The sequence below is a fragment of the Aricia agestis genome, chromosome 3 (assembly GCF_905147365.1).
Source record: "Aricia agestis chromosome 3, ilAriAges1.1, whole genome shotgun sequence".
Classification (NCBI taxonomy): domain Eukaryota; kingdom Metazoa; phylum Arthropoda; class Insecta; order Lepidoptera; family Lycaenidae; genus Aricia; species Aricia agestis.
Window position 1 is genome coordinate 8,950,812 of NC_056408.1, and position 8,969 is coordinate 8,959,780.

Here is an 8,969-nt window from a genome sequence, read left to right on the forward strand (position 1 = left end):
TCCAAGACCGAAAATTTATTTACATTTTGATCTCAAATGAAAACTTCATTAGATTTTTGACAGTTGACATATTTTGACATTAAAATTTTTTTTGTTGGCTATTGGCACTGACATCGGGTGTATACCGCTGACATCGGGGGTGTGGTTACCAACTTTTTTTGACAAAAAAAAACGTATAAAGTCTATCTATCTATCTTTAAAGGCTAAGAAACAATATTTTGCTGTACATATTTGCTTGTTCTGGTTTTTTCTGTTTCATTATTATTATATCTTGTATTTGCATGGTCGCATGAAGTCATCACCCGTGCCCACTGCATGCCAATCAGTTTTCGTTATAAGTCAATGATGAAATACTCAAACCAGATATGTTACTACCGCGCGCGTTGTGAAGCTTCAAATACGGCCCAATTGGGCCGTCTGTTGTTTAGTCTGCATCGAGCGCAATCACGAACGAAATTTGAAATGACGTTGTGCGTGTTTTGAAAATGTACCAATTGTGACTCGAAAGTAAACAAAACACATGTCTTGATTGCAATAAATGCCTCGATTATTTACATTTTCAATTATTTTTCGAACAATTTGGAAAAAATCTAATTTTCGTCATAGCTCGGACGAAGAAAGAGACAGCGATACGATTCAACGTTTAAAAATAGAACTGTCTCTTTTATGTATATGGTTTTTCGTATCTTTTGTTTCACTTATCTGTCAAATTTGTCAATGTCTGCAATTTTGAATTTGAAAATTGTTCGGAAGAGATTTAAGCCGGAAAATAGTATGGACGTAACATATCTGTATAAGTAGAATATCATTGTTATAAGTTATAACTGTTCACATTTTTCGCCTCAACTCTGACGCTGGCAACTCCTAAATGGGGAGGCTTACGCCAAAAGAAGAAGAAGGAGAGTTTTGCCGGGAATGTGAAACGGTGATGTTGTGTTTTTATATTATTTCCTAAAATTGTGTTATCTGGGTTTTTAATGTGTAATATTGGTAGGATATTAACCGTTAGATATTCGTTATCGTGCACAAGTGTGAGAAAGTGATGTAATAACCAGAAACGTGCTCTTTTGTGTTCCCTCCAAAACTCCATCGAAAGTTTCAGTAAAGCGTCTACCACTTTACTGAATCGACCGACTTGACTTTTTGACTGTATTGACTTTATACTTAGACTTTGACTAGACTTTAGACCTGACTGACCTGACGATAATATATAAAAAATTGTATAGTGCGTCAAGAATGTCTAGGAGGCGAAACTTTTTTTAAGCAATAGCAACACTCTTTTGACATTTGTCCCTTTGTTGTATCAATACTCTATGACATAAAATTTACAAAACAAAGATTTTCAATTTGCTTAAATTTAGTTTTACAATGTAAAAACAACATGTAACTGTGATTAATATTAATAATTAAAGTGAAAGACGTGTCATAGTGCTGAAAATTTGAAGATTTTCATTGAAGAAAAATAGTAATACGTGAAAATATCACTGAAATTCTCGCGTCCACATTTCCGATTCTGATCGCACAATCTCCATAGTAGCAGGTAATTAAGCGTTTGTTTTATAAATTTTATTTGTTTATTTTATTGTATAATGCAATAATTCTAAGTAACCTGAGTAAGTATTATGTGGTATAATAAAACAACAATTTTACATAAACCTTATGTTTACGTAAACAATGAACTGTCAAAGAAATCTATCATATAACGCGCCTAACAATGATTGATACTTTGACTTAGGTGCTTTGCGTTTTTAGACGTAGGTATATAAAATTCTCGTGTCACAGTGTATGTGCTTAACTCCTTTAACACTTTGATGCAGCGTAATATAATATTATAATTATTACGTTTTATGTTTACAGGTAGCAGAAAAAGCGTTTAACGAAATAACCGAAATGACTGGGAGAATTTATGCTATCATTTTGAAACACTGAAAATAAATACAAGGAGTGGGAATTAACCCTTTATTAGGATATCCTAAATTCAATATTGAAGAGCTGATTAATGAAGATGAAAGTGCCTCTTCACTGTGACACCACTGCTGTAACTACATGGACCTAGAAAGTGGCGATGATTCTGTTTCCGGATGCATTGTAGAATATTATTTGGATGATCATATTTTATTAAAATAACAAAACCCTGTTTTTCACTTATTTATTTTTTGTGTTTTCTTAAATAAGTAGTTCCATAATAAAAAAGGAGTGAGCTTCTCTCAGCTCTCACTGGTCATCAAAATAGCTCTGCAGCTCTCAGGGAAAGGGTACTTAAATAACAGGTGTTATAAATTCATAATAATATGTAGCACTAGTGACTAGATGTCCCTGTGAACTTCGTATCACTTATAAACCTTCCCTGGACTTCCAGGAATATTTAAAGACTAAAATTAGCCACATCAGTTGAACCGTTTAATCGAGTTATTGCATTTTTATATAGTCCGTCAAGAAAGTTAAAAAGTGGCAACATCGTAGTGTCATTTCTTTTTACGGTTCCGTACCCAAAGGGTAAAAACGAACCCTATTGCTGAGACTTCGATTTCTGTCCGTCTGTCTCCAGGCTGTAACTCAAGAACGGTAATAGCTAGAGAGTTGAAATTTTCACAGACTATGTATTTCTGTTGCCGCTTTAACAACAAATACTAAAAACAAAATAAATTAAATATTTAAGGGGGGCTCCGATACAACAAACATAATTTTTCAAACATTTTTTGCTCGGTAACAATGATGACAACAAGTAGGCACTTGAAATTTTCACAAAGGCCATAATTATAATATGTGTTATTTAATAATATTTAAATAAAATAAAAATGTAAGGGGGGCTCCCATACAAAAACACAGTTTTGGCTGATTTTTGCTCTATTACGGTACGGAACCGTTCGTGCGCAAGTCCGACTTGCACTTGACCGATTATTTCTTAGATTGATTTGAAAGGGATGACACTACGATGTTGCCACTTTTTAATTTCTTCACTTTCTTGACAGAGACAGACTATGACATATACAAAGATTGTAATAGGTAGGTACTTTACATAGATTAGATTGTTTCTTGTAATGTCGTAAATTAAACACACAATATAACTACATCATAATTATTTCAAATTTTCTTAACTACATAATATACATAAATCATAATATTTACAAAGTGTTTTTAAACTGTATTTAATATAAAGTATCAAAATCTTTTATAGTGACTGGATACAGTGTGGCCATAAGAGGCCACACCGGAAACAAGTGGCGACTCTATTAATGTCGTGACTTTTTTGACGAGCTATTTAAAGAATATTGTTTTCCCGCCATATTATACTCGACACTGGCCATGGTTATAGCCGAAGTGCCATTATATGAAAAAAAAAAACGCTTCTATCATAGAAAAACGTCATTTTTGAGACTTATATCACGTGTTTGACAGTTCTCCTTTACCGGCAGCGCTCCCGTCAAGTGGAAAAAGTCACTCTGACATTGACAACTCACCAAGGAGCCATTTTCAAAAAAGAAGAAGAAGAAGTGGAAAAAGAAAATACGATAAGTAAAACGCTACGTAAAACTGGCTGAATAGGGACGTAGCCTAATACCATCATTAATTGCTTCCAAACTGGGCAAAAGAATATAGTGAATATGACACCCCACACGGTGGGGTGGATGCAAAATTATAAAACTTTGCTGCATATTTTGATCTCTTCTAAGGGAGTCGAGCAGGGCAACTGGCCCCCGCCCCTGCCCTCTCTTAGCGACGCCCTTGATCTGTATAGCTGTAATATAAAAATATCCACTTAATACGCTAATTATTGTGCCTAATTCCTTTTAACGCTTAAACCACTGAACTGATTTTGGTACAATTTGGTATTCAGAACATTCTTTTGAGTACAGTGAAAGGAGTAAGGACACAATCAGTACTTATTTAGGAGCAATGAATTTGCAGGAATCTTATTATCGTATTAATTATATGTCTTATACTAGATAATATTTTATAATTACGATAATTGTATGAAGTTTAATAAGCTATTTTAAAGGTTGTCTGGTAGAAACTGCTGTGAGCAGTAAGACTTCCTATTTGTACAATACCCATAGCTTTCCTGTATTGTTTTTTTTTAATTTAAGTTTTGTTTTAAGTTGTAAAAATAAACAATTTTCTATTCTGTTCTAGCTAATAATATGTAATAGTAATGAATTCAGGCAGTACAAAACATGTGCCATATTAAAATATATGCATTTAACAGGTGTAAGTTAGGACTTGCAAACTAATATTCCATTTTAATATTAATTTCAGGAGTTAAAAGAGCTTATGACTGCAATTATTTACATTAACTTTTTAAGTCAGTATTATTGTCCATATCACAGACTATCTCAAAAAAAGTTTCTATTTCATTATCAAGATTTAAAATTTCTTCTTCCACTTGAAATGATTTACGAAGAAAGGAGGACCATACACTTAATTGTAAAGTTGATAAAAATTCATATAAATTGTCCTTTGCATTTTGTATGTTAGCATTATTTGTTAAGGATGGATTAGTTTTTATTTTCTCCCACATAAATTCAATGGGGGAAATTTCTTCAAAAGTGGATGGTAAATGTAAGACTTCATATCCATGATACTGAAATATTTTATCAACAGTCCTAGTTTTAGTTGTATCAGTGCATTTTCTTATAAGGTCCCATAATTCTGCTTTCGACATTGAAGTACAGCTTGGCACATCATGGTCTCTTAACCATTGCCACATTTTTGCTTTAGTGTCATATTCTGTAATTCTTGACTTCTTGTCATCATTATGTAAATAACAGCTGTTGGTCATAACAATGATACTAGATGGTTTAAGCATTGGAATAACAATATTTTCTATCCATCTTTTGTAAACATCATCAGATGCAACTGTGGTGAATAATCCATGCTCGTAACCATTTGATGACATCATGAGAAAAAATACATATTCGTTTGCTGCTATGATATCCTTCTCATTGACTAGTTTCCTGTTTTCTATTTTTTCATTGATAACTTTTTCGTCAATAAAATAAATATTGTTTTTCTCAATCCTGTGCTTTTTTATTTTGGATAAGTAATGATATCTTTCAAATGTTACTTGAGGATTTTCCATAAGTACATAGGAGTTAGATTTAGTTTTTCTTAACTCATACTTTAAGGAATTAATTTGTGTAAAAAAATCTGGAGCAGATATTGTGTTTATATTTTTTGTAAAATACATTTTGTAATTTTTCGTAAATGACTCATATACATTTTCGAAGGTTGGTTCTATAAACATTTTCAAAACCATTTTTATACTAGTCATTAGTAGTATATGCTTATCTAAATTTAAAACATTTTCTTGATCCTGAACTCTTCCTATGACTCCTTCAATTACTGATACAGGTAAGCCTGTGTAATTTGAAACACGTTCGGAGCATTTATCTAATGATATCATAAGTTGACCAGATTCTTGTTCCTTTTTACAAGCTGCAAGCAGTCTGTATAATATCTTTGAGTTTTCTATATCATTCTGAGCCATGATATCTTTGAAGTGGTAATATTTGGAATTGAAATAACTTGAGCAAGTGTCGACAATTGCTAGTTTTAATATTTGCTCAAGTTATGCCCTTGTCAAGGGACTATAATAATTTTAGGTTATAACTTATTTAAATCACGACATTAGAAGAGAGCCCCTACTAAAGGTCCCTTAGGGTTTTCATAATTTTTGAACTAATCACAGGGACGCTTAAACTGAATTATTATAGCCAGAAAACTTCTGAAAAATGCTTTTGTTATTAAGTTTTGGTAAACAAGTGAAATCAAAGATATTTTTTTTTTTTTTTTGTTAATTCGTCCCGGTCGGGACAGGCAAAGGGAGCGTTGCCCATACAGCCATTTCTAAGTTTTCTCTATTTAATGAATGATAGTGAAGGCCGAAGCCAATTCTTTTATATTAACCATCTGAAATAGAGTTTTCATCAGGCCGAAGCCAATTCTTTGATATAAATAATATGAATAATAAGTTTTTTCATCAGGCCGAAGCCATTTCTCATGTTTTGATAGTATTGTTTTGTTTAATTAATACTGTCCCTTCTTCAATTTGACATATTGTCGTCATTGGTTTGTCTTGACGTGGTCTTGACTCTTGACAGATGCCTAAAAAGGCTAAAAAGTCTGCTATTAAACAGTTCAAAGTTATGTACTTACATTAAATAATATTTTATTACTAAAACTAAGAAAAACGAGATGAAAAGCAAATATAAAAGAGAATTATTTACAACCACAAAGTACTTATATATAATTAGGAAATTTACAACACATAACCGTTACAGAGAACTATCTCTGTGTTACTATATACAATCTCAAGGTATATAGGTAATGACTGGTGAGTACCTATTTAATTATATATCACCAATGGTAGAAAGGACGTACTCATATATTGGCTTATAACAATCGGGTGTTTTCAGAAGCTGCTGAAGGGAGTGCGGGATGGCTTCAGCAGTTTTAAAGATATCCATCAAGTGATTAATAAAAATAAATCTTTGAAGAGTAAAACTGTTACAAGTAAAGAAAATATGATCCAAGGTTTGTTCAGAATGATTACAGTAATTACAAACGGGTGAAGACAATATATTCAATCTATGAAGATGAGCATTAAATCGACAGTGACCAAGTCTAAGACGGCAAATAGTAGAATAAAATTTCCTGTCATGAAATGAAACACCTTTAGTAAACCATGGGACTGACAACTCCTGTTTAATCTTAGAATACCATTTTCCTTTGGTTTCCATGGTCTGTTTCCAAAAATTTGTAAATTCGATTTTAAAGGTTTCTTTTATTTTGACTAAAACGTCAGATTCTGGAAGACATATGTTTTTAATACAATGCTCCTGAGAACAAGTAGTTATAGCTCTTGCTAAAAAATCGGCTTGTTCATTTCCCTTAACACCAATATGTGACGGTGACCAGACTAAAACTATATTTTTTTTGTTTAATGTTGTTAATTTTGTATATTTTTCTCTAATATCATGGATAATATAGTTAGTTGTAGCACAAAATTTGGGGTTATTTAAGTTTTGAAGAACGCTAAGACTATCGGACACTATAATCCATTTATCATAAACTTGAGTTTCAATATACTCTAATGCAGACAGAACTGCTAAACACTCAGCAGTAAAAATACTTGTTAAATTTGGAAGCCTAATACCATATCCTTTCTTATCCTGTTTAATATATATGGCTGCTGATACCGCCTCAGAAGTCTTTGAACCATCAGTATAGACTTGTTGATAACCAACTAGGTTACTTAGTAAAAGGTAGACATCTTCTTTGCACTTCAAAGAATTATCAATTACAATTTTTAGTGGAAAATATTTAGAGCTAAATGTGCTCATATAGCAAGGCCATAAGTCACTTTCATATAAGTTATAGTCTTGCTTTATTTTTACAATTTCAGGTAGGTAATGTAATAAAATAGAAGAAGAAGAACCACTCTGCAATTTTACAAGAAGAGGATGATTTTTAATGGATGAAATCCTCAACAAAAACCTGTATATTAAATATTAAACGCGAATTTTCAAAGGAGGGATGTTACATTCAACCTGCATTGATATTATGGGTGTGGAACACATCGCACCAAGCACAATCCGTAAGCACCTATTTTGAACTTTATCTAGTCTATCAACAAAATGTGGAATAGAAGCAAAGCATACATAACCATATTCAAAATGGCTTCTTACAATAGCCTTGTAAAGAATTAATAAAATTTTTGGATCAGCTCCCCAATATGTGCCTGCTAAAGACTTTAATATATTGCAAGCCTTTAAAGCCCTGTTTGCTAAGTAATCAATATATTTATTAAATTTGAAGGAGTTCTGAAAAATCACACCTAAGAATCTAACAGTTTTGTCAACTGCTAACATACTATCTCCATATTGTAGGACAATGTTTGTTGTTTTGCTAGGTTTTTTTGAAAAAACTAAAACTTTGCTTTTTTCAGAGCTGATGTCCAAGCCCAGATCATCATAATAGGCCTTAAGGCCCAGGAGAGCAACTCTGAGATTTTCAATAGCTGCAGACAACTTGTCTGCAGTACAATATATAGTTAAGTCATCTACAAACTGTAGGTTAGTAATGTTTTGACCTAAGACAATATTTAACTTATGTATATACAAAATAAATAGTAAAGGACTGAGAATTCCACCTTGACTTATTCCTTTGTAGGAATACCTTGGACCAATCAGTTTATTTTCAAATTTCACATATAATTTACGACCACTAAGAAAATGATACACCCAATTTACCAATTTTTCAGGTAATTGTAAAGAAGTTAAAATAGTTGAAAGTTTTTCCAAATTGACATTATTATATGCGCCAACAACATCAAAGAAAATACCAACCAATATTGAATTACAAGACAGAGCATTGTGAATGTCCAAACAAAAATGACTCAAGCTCTCTCTAGCCGAACGGCCACGCCGAAAACCGAACTGATTACTAGGTAAAATATGATTTCTTTCTATAAAAAATTCCAATCGCTGTTTAATAAGCTGTTCAAATATTTTGCCAACACAAGAACTTAAAGTTATAGGTCTATATGAATCTGCAACATTTATATCCTTTCCGGGTTTTAATATTGGAACGAGACTGTCGTAATAAGAAGTTCTTATTGTATTAAAAAGTATATTAAATCAGTTGTCAACGAGCCGGCGTTTGATTATACAACATGGTGGCAGCGGAAAAATAAAATATTTTAGAAAGAAAATAAAACGCTTACATTCCATATTCTAATTACGGGAAAAGTAATAAGAAGTAGAGAGTTACAAGTATGGAGCACGCTCGTCCGCCTCCAGAGCTCTGTTTGGGAGGCAACTCCGTCAGCCGGGCTGACGCATGGAAAAGGTGGATTACTCAGTTCCACCTTTTTACGAAGGCATCAGGGATGCAGAAGGAGGATAGCGGGGTACAGGTCAGTCTGTTGTTAAATCTCATCGGCCCGGACGGGTATGATATTTATGAAA

At 32.7% G+C, this 8,969-nt stretch overlaps 1 long non-coding RNA gene across 2 annotated transcripts; it reads left to right on the forward strand.

Annotated features, from left to right (window-relative positions):
* The first annotated feature begins 6,201 nt into the window (after nucleotides 1-6,201).
* LOC121740252 lies at nucleotides 6,202-7,451 on the forward strand. Of its 2 annotated transcripts, XR_006037622.1 has the most exons (3): nucleotides 6,202-6,334; nucleotides 6,417-6,534; nucleotides 7,406-7,451. It is a non-coding gene; the product is annotated as an uncharacterized LOC121740252 (long non-coding RNA). The 2 variants fall into 2 exon arrangements; XR_006037621.1 differs by lacking the exon at nucleotides 7,406-7,451 and having other exon boundaries at nucleotides 6,417-6,698.
* Nucleotides 7,452-8,969: the final 1,518 nt, after the last annotated feature.